General features: G+C 46.3%; 1 pseudogene; it reads right to left on the reverse strand.

The window, feature by feature from the left end:
* Window positions 1–7,024: 7,024 nt before the first annotated feature.
* On the reverse strand, window positions 7,025–15,174 carry LOC141954966 (poly(A) polymerase gamma-like; annotated as a pseudogene).
* Window positions 15,175–15,544: the final 370 nt, after the last annotated feature.

The raw sequence follows: 15,544 nt of genomic DNA on the forward strand, positions 1-15,544 counted from the left end.
CAATGGCAGCCACGTCACCGTGCCATGTCAATGTCACAGTGCCATCCCCATGTCACTGTGTCACCCCATGTCACAGTGCCACCCCAAATGTCTCAGTGTGAAGTGCTAAGATTTGGACTACCAGCCCAAACCAGAGCTGACCTATAGATGAATCCTGTACATTTTATAACTGAAACCATTGCGCTAGTAGGTGTTGAACTCAGTTATAACAATGCACTTATGCTGATGTAAAAAGTGATAAAGCATGGAAGTACTGAAGCCTGAACAACAGGCCCCAAGCCGAAGCTGCTAACTTAGTGTGTAGTCATGAACACAGTATCTAAACTCGCTAGTGAGAGACGCAGCTTAGACAAAATGTAGTCAGCAGTGAGGGGAAAATGTTTCCCATTTTCCTTTCTCAGCCTTCTGCAAGGCTGAGAACCCAGGTATCTGGCCTTGTAAAAACTCCCTTGGTTTCCCCCCCTGAGCCCTGGCCAGGCTTTGGGTGGAATCCAACAGGAGGATGAAACCAGAAATTTCCCGCTCAGCACAGAGGTGCCAGCTGTTCTGGCCTGTTGATCTCTGGTATCTAAGGCCGGGCCCGTTTGCAGCGACTCTGGCAGCCTCAGCTACTGGTGGAGGCACCGCGTAGGATTTCCCCCTTGCCGGGACAGGCTCTGCCAACCCTCGCTGTGACCGGGGCTGCCCAGCCACTGCGGGGCTGGGGGATGGTAACGTGTGCGAGGGGTGATGTGTTTTTCTTAATCTCCATTCTCTCTCTCGTGTAGTAATGATTTAATGCATTACCCTGTTTTTTCCTGTTTGCTGCTTTAAGTGCACTATTCTGCTTTTTCTTACTGCATGTTTTCTGTATTACACTGTTACATTGGTTATCGCCAGTAAAATACGCCTGCTCTTTTCACCCTGGTGTCTGGGTTGAATTGGTATCCTTAATCAGCAGAACAATGCCCAAGTGGAAACCAGCAAGGAGTGGTGTCTCTCCAGGGTCCACACTGGGACTGATGCAGTTTCATATCGATGGAATGGATAGTGGCGTCGAGTGCGACCTCAGCCAGGTGGCAGGTGACACCTGCTACCACGGGACTATTTTTTTAGCCCATTTACATTTACCCATCGCTTTGAAGCTCCCCAAGGGTCGGCTGGTGGTTCTTGCTCTGTGTAGGCACTATTTTCGGTGATACACTGTTTTAAACGGGTAAAGCACAGCAGAACACACTATTTACAACCTGCTGAGAATCATCCCCCAGGCATAGCAGGAACAAGGGCAAAGCTTGTCTATTTACAATGTGTTTGACTTACAGCACTGTTAAACATTCACCACCACCAGACATTTCACTAGACTGAAGGCTGACAGCAGTGTACCCGGACAGACCTTTCTGGATGCTCCTGGGTAGAAATCCTAAAGACTTTCTTTGGGCTTCCATCCTTAAAGAGCTACAAAAAGCTTTTTAAATGAAGTAGAACAAATAAAAAAATCAAACAAAAAACAACAGGTAAATCCCTGAGACACTAGTGAGGAACAAAAAGTCTCCCATTAAGTCCGCTACCCTTCACAAAACGGACAAAAGAGATTCTTGCGAAGAAACCGCGGATGGAAGATAACCCTGATAACTGCAGCACAAGTGACCAACGTGGAAACGGCAGCACCGACCCTTCTCCTGCTCTTCCTATGAGCTCCTCACCGGTTACATGAAGCGGCAAAACCAAGGATGACTGAACAGATCTGGGCAGAAGTTTGCCCCCCAATTCAAAACGATCAAGAAGTCTATTTGAAATATGGATTCACATCCACTGTCATGGGTGATGAACCTCGCCCTAAGCACACGGTTGTGCTTTGACACAGGAGTTAAGGACAGTCTGAAGTCACTGCCACAAGCAGACATTCAAAACCAAAGCATACAGAAAACACAAACAAACCTCTACCATTTTTTCAGCCATGTCTCAAGTCCCACAACACTCAACACAGGACCCTTGTCCTCCTGTGTGGCTGGTGTCTTCCCATGGCTCTTCCCCAAGGCAGGAGAAATGACCATCTATTTGGAAGTCTGCACAAATTCAGAAGTACACTCAGCTCTCCGACAGTCATACCTGTGGGCCAGAAGTCCTCCCACAGCCCAGAAGCGACCATTCATCATCTGGCAGTCATTCTGCATGAACCTATCTAAAACAGTCCAATGCTCACCAGAAAGGAGTTGGACCACAGCAGAAGTGACACTGGCCACCAACCTGGACAGGTGTATTAGACCAGAAATGGTGGTTACAAGACAAAAAATGCAAAATAAACCACCAGAAGAGAACAAAAAAACCAAAAAACTAGAAGACACACCATGCACAAACCAGAGGCCCCTATCCAAACCCTAAAAAGAAAATAATCTACAATAGGACTCTCCAAAAACCACCCAGAACTAGGGTGGTAAGCTAAGGCAAGAGACCCCCAAACAACTGAGGAATCCAGGACCAAAAAGCCTAGATTTTGTCCCTAAAAATAACACAGTTTAATGCTATCCCACCTACACTCTGGCATCCCATAACGCTAATACCCCATAACCCTAGCTCTCTATAAGCCTACAACCCCATAAACCTCTGTGTTGGTTTAGGCCCTGCTGGGACCGGAGGCCACGTGGCTGTTGTCCCTCCCCCACCCTTGGACACAAGTAGGGCACAAACCCCAGGTTAAAAGAAGAAGAAATTTAATACAACGGTGTAATAAGCAATCTGAACAACAACAGTAGCAATGATAACAACAATAAACAGTAATAACAGAAAACAAAAGATATACAGAGAAATACCGCAAGGATATAGCTTTTCTGCGACCAAAGCCACAAAGGAAAAAGTTCCCGAGCTGCCGTGGACTGAGGTCAGCATGGTATGAATAACCCGGCTGGAGATCCCTTCCCCCTCTCTGCTGGGGAAACTTAACCCTATCCCACCTGAACCAGGACACCCTAGCACCCAGTAACACTAGCTCTCCCTAAAACTGGTGTGCGATAACCCTGGAAAACCGTTACGCCGGCACTGTACAACCCCAGCACCCAACTACCGCGAAGTCCCCACAATAAAGGCAATCAGCAGCTGCTGTCCCTGAGCAGCCAAGAAGCCCTGTTTTCACTGGGTGGGGACACCTGCCCCAGGCGTCACCACTGGCGGAGGCCAGTCGGGTGTCACCACCGGGGTCTGACAGCTTCTGGCCAGCAGACCCGCTGCCGGTGTCCCTGCTCACCCAGCCGGGACGCTGCTGTTGAGCCTGTTTGTCTCATGACACGGCTCACCCGTGATACGTGAGCGCACAAGGCAAAGACAACCACCCTTTGCGGGGGAACGTGACCAGCGCAGCATGTACCCTCACGGCTACAGAGCTCAGTGGGCAACAGCTTTCCTCTACAAGTGTGCAAGATTCACAGTACTTGCACATTTCCGCATCAGGAGAAAACCTTCTGGGCCAAAAAGCTTTTTGCTGAAGCAAAGGGTGGAAAAAAGACACTTCTTATAATAGCCGATATCCTGATAGAGACACAACTTTTGTTTTCAGAAAGAAGTTTCATTCTGCACCCAGGCAAAAGTCAGCTGAAACTGGTACCTGCTGGCCTTCTGTCTGTCGTTCCTCCGATTGAAAAATGGCAATGATGAACAAGGCAGCCTGCTGAGTTCCTAACCAGACCAATCCTAACAAAGTAGGGCAGCCCCAAATAGGGAGATAGCTGTAAACTTCACTCACACTAAAAGCTGTGGAGAAAGTCACAAACCATCTCCCATTCTGCAAGTCAAATTCTTGACTATTTTCTCACTGCTGCTGATTTAACTGTAAATTGCTTCAAAATAACACTTATAATTCTTAACTTTTTATACCAGTAAGTTCTTGGTGCCATAAGAGAAATATTGTACTGAGAAGGCACCAGAAACATACAGCAATGTTTACATATATATATTTTGCCTTCCCTTAGATGAGGTTATTTTGTAATTTGAAACCTTAGTGGAAAGATTTTTGCTTTTATCCTGATCAGACGTTTAAGTGCCAGCCCCCTGCTACAGCTGCAGAAGCAGTCAAGCTGTTTCAGCACCAAATTAAATTTTCACTTTCCAATTAGCTGTTATTTTTTTCCCTTCCTCTTAATTTTTATATTTAAACAAACAGCTGAAGTATTTGCTTACTTGGGGAAAAACAGTGCTCTCCTTCCCCTGTTACAATAAGCTACTGATGTGAAGGGCAAGAGGCTGAGACCCCCCAAGAAGATATTTAGAAGAGTGGGAAGAATTTGAGAGTCATAAGTTGGATGTTCTTTGGCTGGTCAAAACTGAGGAGGGGGAAGAAGACCTACAGGGAGCTCAAGGGAAGCACAAGAGAGCATCTGGGAGCCAACTGTGTGACGGGGGCATAAGGCAGCTGCACTGCCGTGTGTCAGGCACAGCGTTTTCAAGAACTGTAGAGGAGAGAATGCCCCTGACAAGAGTGCAGCTTGTCTGACGTGGTGGCCCTGCGGGTCCTTCACGTCCCAGAAAGATGAACTGTCCCTGGGAGAACTGGCGAGGAGAACTGCGGGGATCGCTGGGACGTGGGAGGTGGTCATGCGTGATGACGTCAGGAGTGCGGGATTGGCTCGGGCCAGGAAAGCAAGTGGGAGAAGAGTGGGGTGACTCCTGTAAATGCAGAAGAGGGAAATAACACTGAGGGAGAAGAGTTACTACGCTAGAAGGGTGTGAGCACCAGAAAAAATGTGTACTGCCTAGCCCTGAGTAACTTTAAGCTGCAAACTGGAAGAAAACTCTTTAATGCTTAGAAGATTTGGGTTCTGCAACAGCCTTCCAAGGGAAATAAAGAAAGGGGGAAGCAACCAGCCAACCCCTTATGGCTTACTATGGAGCTCAGTAATCTTTTGATGGGCCTGGAGATCTCTTCCAATCTGCAGGCACTGCCTTTCAAGATACGTGTTCCCTCTTCACTTTTTTGTTTTTTGAAACACCGAACCATTGCTGATCAAGTGTTTTGGTGGGAAAAGGTGATATGCTGACAGGATTGTTTCACTTGTGAATGGCGCTTAGGTACCAGTTCAGGTAATGTGGTTTCATATAGCAAGAATTATACTTTGTAAACAGTTAACAAGTATGGGAAGGACTTTACCATGTTTGAACTCTTCTACCATTACCGCTCGTGTAGATGCAGATCCCTTGTGTGTAGAGTTCTGCTGTGGAGAGCCTGGGGCGAGGATCCACATTACACGGGATCGGTCTGAGGGGTTCACCTGGGATGTTAAAACAACGGTGCTTAGCATCAACTTAGGTTGGAAAAAAGTTTAAGGCTTCTGAATTCAATGTTTACAAGCCCTAGAGTCCTATAGTGGTAAACTAAGATTGCTGTCTTTTGGTTGTTTCAGCAATACAGGATTTGGCCATTCCCCATGTTAGAAAAGCCAGCAACTGTCCATCTAAAACTCTGCCATGTAATTCAGGGTAGGACTGAATGTTGTCAACGCAAATCTTATATGAAGAACTACCTCTAGAACTGTTACTTCTTTCTGAAAATTAAAATAAACAATAGCTCTTATGATTTTGAAAAAAAAAAAAAACAAAAGAAACCCCCAAAAAACACCAAGAACTTGTTCACAAGAGCAGAAGCCAAAGCATTTGGATAGAGCAGACATATTCTTGCTACCAGCATGGTCCAGGAAACCCCACCAAGAAATCCCAGCAGGTTGGAGTAAATGCCATGTCCTAGAGCGGATACACTGCCGTTAGCCTGCAGTCTTTCCATACCCAAGGATATTCCTTCAAATCTGCAGCACCAACTTCACAATCTAGAGAATACTCAGTATACTTCAGCCTCAAAGTCAGTTGTTACTGCAGTGCAACGAAGCCAAAACTGTTGGTCCTTAACAGTGATGAGAAAAAGAATCCTTACCACACCACGTCCCAAAACACTGCTACTCTGAAATTTGCCTACACTGCTACAGCTACGGCTTCACTCCAACTTCCCTTAAGAAAAAAAATTCCACCATGCTTCTAGCACTTGCTCTAGCCACATGCACAAACAGTACTTTCTTATTCCTTATGGATCAAGCTTTTATACTTAACTTGGCTTTTGTATCACCTGACGTCAGGTTCCTGATAAGCAATAAAGCACCTTGTGTTGTAGGCACTCCCCTCTTCTCCCCATTCTACCCCCATTAAAAACCACACCCACTCTACTCCGTGGACAGACTCTGAATCTAAACTAAAACCCAGGTTTTTGTTTGAAAACTGTCACTGAAATGGCTATCCAAAGCTGAAGTACTTCAAACGGTCGTATTTTTTCAGTGTGAGGTGCCTCTGAGAAGCTTAAAGATTATGAACAATCACCTTACTCACCTTTTGCCCACCATTTAATTGCACGGAGCATGAGCCAGAAGTTCTCTTCACTTGGCACTAGATGTAGCATTTCATTGGCAACTCTAAGAAAAAAGTTAAGTACAGAAGTTCCTAGTAACAGGTACAGATCCGTCTGATGCTATGCTGGATCAGTAGCTTACAATTTATCATTCAAATCTATGAAATCAAGTTTGGATCACTCACTTTGTACTATGTTAAAAATTACAGATTACACCTCTCATTCAGTATCCCTTCAGGTAACTGGTGCCCTCCACCGCTTTGTCATTATTTATAGACTCTCACCAACCATTTTTAATAAGGCCTTTCTAGAGGATTCTGAAAGCCAGGTTTCTTTCAACAGCCAGGAACAATTAAACCAGTCACTGTTAAATAGTGAACAAGTTAGGCTTCAGGTAGTTTAAATATCTTTTGGGGTTTTTTTATGAAGTATCACACATTCTTCTCTATCAAGTGCTCTACCTATTCATCTGAAGCAGTTTCTGTGGCAAGCTGGAACAATGCTGATCAAGGAAACATGAAATACAGGTCTATCTCAACAGACAACTCCTTGAAACATCTAAATGTAAGACCACTCACCACCTCCTCAGATCTCAAGTACACAGGAGATCAGTTTATGCACCTTGTACAGAAACTTGAGATGTGGAATGTGCATTCTAGACCAATTTCAGTAACACTTTCTTTTTAAAGATGTGTAAATACGTTCACCATTTAAGGTCCGTACACATCTCATATCCAGGCTTCTCAGATGCCAGTCATCTCCGAGATCAAGATTAATCAGAAACAGTTTGCACAGACGGTCTTGCAAGCACCAGATCAATCTTAAGAGGAAAAAAAGTGTCAACCGTGAGTTAGAATGCTGCTCTCTTTGTGAACAGCACGCTAGTGGGGAACAGTTAGTCAAGTCTAAAAAAGAGTGGTTAATATTTCTATTTAGAACTATACGACTATAGATACATCTCCCAAGAGATTTATTTGCCAAAAAACCTCAAGAAAATTGCTAGAAGTCCCATATTTTATTTGCAAAACCTTCATTGTATCCCCCCTTTCTTTTTAAGCTAGGTAAAAGAAGGGTTTTTTTAAATTGAAGACTACTCTAAACTTAGAATTTCCATTAAAAGGGAACTTAAAATTAATCACAGAATAAAGACGTAAGTTCAATCACCTCAGCTGTACTTCAGCAAAGGAGAGAGCATTTTCTCTATGCAGCAAGCCCTTTTGATCCTGAAGCATCTGCTTCTTGAGGTAAGAAAGTTATTCTGTGAATGTCTGCACCAGACAAAGGCCAGAAGAAGGTCGCAGAATAAGCGTCTTCATGAGAGTGATACCAAGCAGTAACTTGCTTAGGTACTACAACACGCAGGTCTCCATTCACTGTACAAGATGTGTTCAAGAAACAAGGATTCCTGCAGCTGACAAACCCAGGCAGGAGTCAAAAGAGTATTTTACTTTTTATTTTCCAGATTGCTCGTCTCACGGCCACTTCATTTTTGATCTGCAGCAAAGCATTTAGTCTGCTGACATGATTCACATAGTGAACTACACCACACTCATCCCTCTGTAGAAATCCAGCTTGTCAGAGCTGGGAGGAGTTAGCAAGGACACTGCCTTTGCTCCCACTCTGCACAGTCCTTGTGAGGTAGGTGCTGTCCAAGCAAGCTACCCTGCTCTACATCGCAGGTTTAGAAAGGGGTGTCCCGGATGGTCCCACGCCTGCCAGGCTTCCTGGGGGCTTATTTTCCTATAAGCTCCCATTTTACTGCAGCGTCTTCTCCTGGGACAGGCTGTGGTCAGGCCGTTCAATCACGGTTTCCTAAATACACTCTAAGGTACAAATAACCTCGTGAAATAGCATGGTCACAGCTCCCTGGAGAAGTTACCCTATTCCAAAGGAAGAAAAGAAATACTTCGCACTTAAAGAAAAAAAGCAAAACACTTACCTCAACACCATCAAACTTGACAACTGGTACATATGCATCTTCAACTGGCTGTAAAGGAACAAATAACTGTGTAAGAAAACATTTTTTGCTACTTTCATGTTCTTCCTAAACTGTGATAAACTACAGAATTTACACTGCTAAACTACTCAGTATCAACACTGAGCTGCTTCTGAACCAAAAAAAATGTTAGTAAGCTGCAAACAGTATGGCCAGTCTAATACTGGCTTTAAAAAGTGACTTAGCCAAGAGATTCAGAGGCTGATCCTGTGCTGTAATGAACCAGCAGTGCACAACGAGCCACCAGTGCCAGTGCTGGTAAGGTACTTCCCTTGGCAGTGAGGGAGAAAAGAGATTGCTGTAGCTATCTTACTGCTGGTTAACATCCAGAGAAATCTAAAAAGTTCTGTCCACATTTGACAGCATGCCCTAGCCTTCCTTATTTTGATTTTCTACTGTGCCTGAGGTGCTGTCAGGTACCTTATGGGACAGTTTTCAGTGCTGCAGACCCTTGTCAGAACTGTGCCGCAGCCCGCTGAGAGCCTGTTCTCAGGTGACAAGTCATTTCAGCAAAGGCTCATTTGCTGTGCACATGAAGTCTTTCAAAGTGCCAGCACGAGGAAGACCAGGCTAAGAGAAACACTTCTCAGGAGTTCAGTTTCACACACAAGGTGTGCAACAGATGCACCTGAGGGTGATTTTACAAAGCAGTTTGTACGTTCACAGCGCAGCCCCTACTCACTCGATGTCAAGCTGACAGCGTGCAGCCCTTCCGCAACGTCTTGGGCTGAGCGGCCAGAGGAACGTGACCAGGGGAGAAGGAATTAGAGGTTCTAAAGAACATCCAGAGGGGACACCATGGCAAAGGCGCTGACAGAAGCCTTTCCACATCACCTTCAGCTTCCTTAGTTTTCAGGCTGCCCCTTCCTCTTCCTGCCCCTTACTAGACCTAAGATTAAAGCAAGGCTCCTAGGCACAACCTTGCTTTCTGATACAGTTGACTCATTCTCAAACCATGGGCAGGGAAGAAGTGTACCACAAAGATCCTTATGTGACGTACAGTCACTGGGGAAAAGGAACCAAAAGCTTGACTTCTCAAGCTGCAGGAAACACTATTTTAGAAGGTGCTCAGAAACAACGGCTTCTAAATTTTGGCTTGTAAGACATCCACTACCAATATGAGGCTTTAACATGAATATTCTTTTTGTAGAAGTTGCACAATTGTCAATGAGAGAGCTCAGTCGCTCTTAAGATTTTTTTATTTCCTCCTGATGTTTTAGTTTTTCAAAGAATGACTGAAAAGAATCTGATCTTTCTACATGCCTAGGAGCAACAGAAACAGCATCTTTGTCAGCACCTGCAAAGAGATTCCATTTCTTCTGTTATTGCTGGAGGTCACTTTCAAACATTAGAACTATCACCAGACAACGAAAGTTCCACCTTCAGTGTGTACTCCAAGCCAGTAAGATCCAAATGTAAATATTTTGCCGCCAACTTTTGCTACTGCTGAATGGGGGAGACTCTGTGGGTAGAAGAGAAAGAGTTTACTTTAGAAGGTAAGATACACATTGATCTATGTGCAAGTTCAGGCAGCATACAAGTTATTTAAAAGACTACAACCGCCTCCATAAACAATGTATTCTCACTCCCTGCTGAACTGTTAGTCTAATAGACTGCTACTGTTTCTGAAATGAGTGCTTGCGACTTAAAAAAAAAAAGAGTAATGTACCAGTCCTTTCATTAATTCACAGAAATTAAGACCCATTATTAGTCTTCCCCACAGCAGACACACATAAATTAACACAATCAAAGAGCTATACAAAGGGCAAATCTAGGGTAATCACTTCAAACTAGACTGGGTGCTGCAGGCTGTTTGGGGCAAGATTAGTGCCACTGACCATCTGTCTCACCCCACAATACGCTCTTTCAGCTTTGTTAATTGCTACAAGTCAGCGGATAGAGCCACTTCACACATCTATCCAGTGCCCCGAAGATTTCAACATCTTGAAGTATCTTTTATACCCTATTTCAATGGCAGTTACTACAGCCCCACTCAATACTTAAGAAGTTAAAAGTTGGACTTCAATATCAATCCTAGTAGTATTGCATTTGAAAGAAATAAAAAGGCTTCAGCTGTTTGATAAGAACATATAAAAAGAAACCCTTACCTTGCTCTCACCAAGTTTCTGAAATCCATTCATTGATTAAATTATTCACTTTACCAAGAACCACCAGCTTGTAAAGAAAACTCATGTTAAGCTTGCCCTAAAACCCCAAGAGGTTACACCTGTGTAACCTGTGATTCAGTTCTTCTACACCTTTCAATACACCAGATGGCTTCATTGCTTCAACTAGCTTCTGAATGTGGATGCAGTTTCTCTCCTTAGGAGGAGCCAAGCTAATCGGAGAAGTAATTCCATAGTGCCTCTGAGGCTGCTTCTGCACCTTAGAATTACTGTGGGAAAAAAATAAAATACTGAAGACTTCACAGAAGAAAAAAAAAAACAAACAACCCAATCTTAGTGGAAAACATCCTTCAGTTTACAGGTTTCCAAATCAACATCTGTTCCAGCATTAATATAAATGAGAAAAAAATTGTCCTGTTTATGATCTTTAGACAACTTGTGATACAGAGAAAAGATTACTTGTTTTGAGATGTATTTACTTCTAGAAAACCGCTTAGCAACTTATTTACTTACTTATAGCAAGCTGTAGCATTACTTTTAGTATTTTTAAAATATTGCTAAGAATCCTGCTTGCCCAGACTGTTCTGTGGAATTTTACCAAGGACTACTGTGTTCATCAAAACAAAGCAGTTCACTGTGAAAATCTACCAAGGGCTACAATGTCCAGCAAAATATTATACTTTTGGCCTTGAGGAACAGGTGGCTCTAACTAGTTGGAATCTTAGTAAGGAGTAAAGATAGCCATATACGGATGGTAGAAGTTCTATTGGTTCTCTTGGATAAGATAGAAGGAATAAACCTTCTGAAAAACAGAAATTGGCCAAGGGAATCTGTGCATGCACCAGGGAAAAAACAAGGTGAGAAAGACTATGAGCCTTCCACCCAAAGACGCCCACCAGGAGGCAATGCGCAGGTGCAAAGATGACACACACTGTTGACATCGGCCTTTCTAACTAACCCAGCCTCACTCATGCATATGGATGTGTGTGTTATGTAATCCAATGAATATGGATATCCACACTCTATCAGTTTTTGGTAAAATGTGCCGTGGGTGTGCAAGCTCTGTGGAGAGATCCCCTTGCACCCCGGTGCCGGAGTAAACATCCCTGCTGTATAACTCTGTTCGAGTTGTAGAGTCTTTTTTCTGCGGATCACTTGACCTAACTTAGAAGTCACAACTACTTTTTCAAAAATATCTGTGGATGTAAGAAAAGATCTAAGTTGCTACCAACTTATTTGCATTGCTCTAGACAGTTAGAACTGATCACCAGGAAATGAAGAGGTTTGAAATCCACTAAGGGTGACACTACACACAGCAGAAGTTTTGGACACATTTCAGTTTTGTATCAGATTTGATTTAAGGATATTCCCATCAGCTGCCTGCTAACATTAAATAAGACCATTTAACACTGGCTTCTTTTAGTTAAATGTATTTGCTGTGCTTCTGATTCTGGAAGGGCATTGCAGTTAACTGTAGAGGAAGGACATAGAACCAAGTGGTCTGTTAAAGAGCTCATGCAGTAAGTTCAGCACTGCCTTGTTTTTGTTTATGGAAGAGTATGAGTGAAAATATCAACCAGTCTCCACCTAATTTTGCTAGGAGAGCTTCATGCATTTAACACAGTGTTCAACTTTTATCATTCAGAGGCTTAGCTGTACATACACCTGTTTGATCTAAACCCAGGAGAGGTACGTCAGCATACGAAGCAGCATGAATTAAGCCCCGTATGCAGAGGGTGCTCTAACCTGGCTTAGCTAGCTCACTGCCCACTTAGGCTGAGCAGGACACCAGGCACCTGGGTTTGGAGCCCCTGGAACTCCAGTTGCAGCAAGGCATAATTTGTGCCTCCAACCCTCTGCTTGCCCTGCGTGTTTAGACTTCTTTGCAGTCAGAAGCAGCACAGGACTGACATGACAGAACAACATTAAATTAAAGGCAGCATTCCCGGTTTTTTTACACCACAGAACCCTTGCTTTAGAAAGGGAAAAACGGAGAAGAAAACCCTGCTTTGCATCACCAGCTGAAACCAGGAGAGAGAAAGGAGCGGGTCAGGAGGGAAGCACTGTACTGAACGGATCAAGGCTCTCTACAGAAACACCAGTAGCCAAAGGGGGAAGACGCACTAAAAGGTCTGTACAACTCATCACAGTTGTCAGATTCTACATCCAGACCCTAAGGCTAAAGGGATTAATGATGCCTTTATTCAACTGGCTCTTTTTCTACTTCACAGCCAACGAGCCTCAAATATTAGATGGGTCAGTCACAGAATCATAGAATGGTTCGACCTGGAATGGACCTTAAAGCCCATCTAGTCCCAGCCCCCTGCCCCGGGCAGAGACACCTTCCACTAGCCCAGGCTGCCCAAAGCCCCGTCCAACCTGGCCTTGAACCCTGCCAGGGAGGGGGCAGCCACAGCTGCTCTGGGCAACCTGTGCCAGGGCCTCACCGCCCTCACAGGGAAGAATTTCTTTCTTAAATTTAACCTAAACCTGCTCTCTTTCGGGTTAAAACTCTCACCCTCATCCTATCACTACACTCCCTGATAGAGAGTCACTCACAGGAACCCCTTCCCTGCTACCGACCCCCCCACCCCAGACCCAACACACCTGTGACGGGTTTTAACATCGATACAAGCTGCTGATTCTTGGTTTGTTGATCAAAGATCTGCTGGCATCAGAAACATTCAAAGCAATTTCCTGCTTCAGCTGCGATGAAGAATTATGCTTCAACCACACAAATGAGCTAAGAGGAAGTGCAATACAACCCCTTTTCTGTGCAAACCTCAGCAAAGCCCAACTCTGACCCCATCTGCACATTTTTACAGTGGAACCGTCCTGACTCTTCCACCCAAAGAGAGTGACTATGGAAATTAATGCAGCAGGATAGAGAAACACCGGGATTGACTCAGGCACTGTGAAAACAAGGAGCCTGGAGCTGAATTCACCGAGGAGACAGGAACTGCGAGACGGCAACTACACTGCCGCTGAAAAAACGTTATTCAAGACAAAATATGCACTAGCCCAAGCGTCAAGGTCCACAAACGAGTAGCACTGCACACACAGTCACCAGCTCTTCCCTGAGCGACTCCAGGGCAGTGAGAAACAAGCACACGGAATCAAACGCAGCCTGACCTACCCCTACCGACCACAGACTGCTCCTCGGTGTCACCGCTCCGGGCGCTTGGGAAGGACATTTGCGTGTCCGCCCCTCGGTTCACTGCCGCAGGTTCAGGATACACCGGCTGGAAGGGGAAAGGGGAAGGGCACGCACTTCCCTTTGCTCAGGCAGCCCCGCAAAACCGGCCCCGCAGGTCAGGTACTTGTAGAAGCCTTTTCAGCATCCAACTGTCAGCCTCCTCAGGGAAAAAAGCGGTGGTTTTGAGAGGAATGACAGAATTCTCCCTGGCACAGTAACCCGATCAGAACACTCAGGGCGCGCCGCATTCCCCCGTTCGGGCCGGACACGTACCCCGACCCCAGCGCAGAGCCCCGCCGGGGCAGCCCGCAGCCAGCCCCGCCGCCGGGAGGGGGCCGGGTCCCCACCGCGCGGAGCCCGCACCCAGAACCGCTCCGGGCCCCGGGCCGCACACCCGGGGCCGAGCCCAGAGCCCCCAGCCGCGCCCCGCCTGCCCCTGGCCGAGGCCGGGCACCTCTGGAGAGGAGCTTTCCGCGGCGGGGGCAGGGTCCGCCCGGGGCCCCGCCCGGCCCCGCCGGGGCTGCGCGGGAAAAGCCCCTCGGGCGGACGCGCCGCCGCCCGCGCCTCTCCTCCGGGGCGCGGACCCGCGGCTGCCGGCGGCGGGATCGTCCGACCCCGCTCCCCGCCAGCGGCACTGGCAGGCGGCGCTCGCCGGAGCAGGAGCCGCGGGAAACTCTCCTGGGCGGCCGCTGCCCCGCCGGGCCCTCGGCGCGGGGAGCCCGGCGCTGGGGGAGCCTTTGCAGCGGGGCCGGGCCGAGCCCGCCGAAGGGCCCCGCCAGCAGCCCTGTCCTGGCTCCCGCCGGGGGACGCTCCCGGGCCCGGGCCGCCCTCCGCTCCGAGCGGGGCGAGAGGAGAGAGCCGTCACCCTCCGGTCAGCTCCTCCTCACCGGGGTGGTCCCGAGGAGCCGGACAGGCGTCGCCGGACTAACGGTGGGACTGGGAGATCTTCAAGGTCCCTTCCAGCCTGGGTGATTCTGTGACTCCGGCGGGTACCGGGAGCCCTTCGCACAGGCGGTTAATGGCGGCGGGGTTTGAGCACTCGCCGCAGCTCACTGCCGTGGGGATCGTGGGCCGACAGAGTCCGTCACAAGCCGGGCTCTAACGCCACCGAAAGACCCTGGGCTTCTCCGCACCGTGGCGTTTAGATGACAGTGCCCTGCTGACATCCCAGCCTGCAGAAGGTTTAAGGTAAAACCATAATGCTTCTGTAAAGTTGAAGGTGTCTTTGGAAAAAAGCTTGCTTCCCGACTGCCTTGATGTCTTGTCATACCAGAGCCTTTCTCTGAGATTGGCACGTACATCGCTTCTGTACTTTTCTGGGTCTGTAGTGCTTTTGTTTAAAAAAAAAATTTTTTTTCTCTTGCAAGATACTTTGAAGAAACACAAACTGAACTTTTGTCCTGAAGTTTCAACAAGCTAACAAAGCCAACATTTGCTGTTCAGACACAAAGGTACTTTCAGCAGGACAGACTTACCTAACCGAATAAAACACCGTCATAGTGTGGAAATATAAAAATTACTATTTATTTGTTGAATATTTGCGTGACAGTACTTGTGCTAACATTTCAAAGTCTTTGAAAATCAGATGCTTCTGTAAGAAGTTGTGGTGGTAAAGCCAAAAAAGAAAAAAGTTTTCAAGCAGATTTCTTGAGAGATTTTTTTTAAACCTCTGGTCATGCTTTTTATATTTGCAGGAGTTCATTATGGCTTTTAACACTTTATGATCCTCACAGCACTACTGTGATCCTAGAATCGGGAAGAGCTGTTGTTTGTATGTTGCTTCCTGTGCTTTTCTCTCAAGTTGATACCATCTATTTGGTGTGAGGAAAACACCGGCCTTTATTTTTTCCATTCTAGATGGCTAATTA

The sequence above is a fragment of the Athene noctua genome, unplaced genomic scaffold, assembly GCF_965140245.1.
Source record: "Athene noctua unplaced genomic scaffold, bAthNoc1.hap1.1 HAP1_HAP1_scaffold_45, whole genome shotgun sequence".
Lineage (NCBI taxonomy): Eukaryota > Metazoa > Chordata > Aves > Strigiformes > Strigidae > Athene > Athene noctua.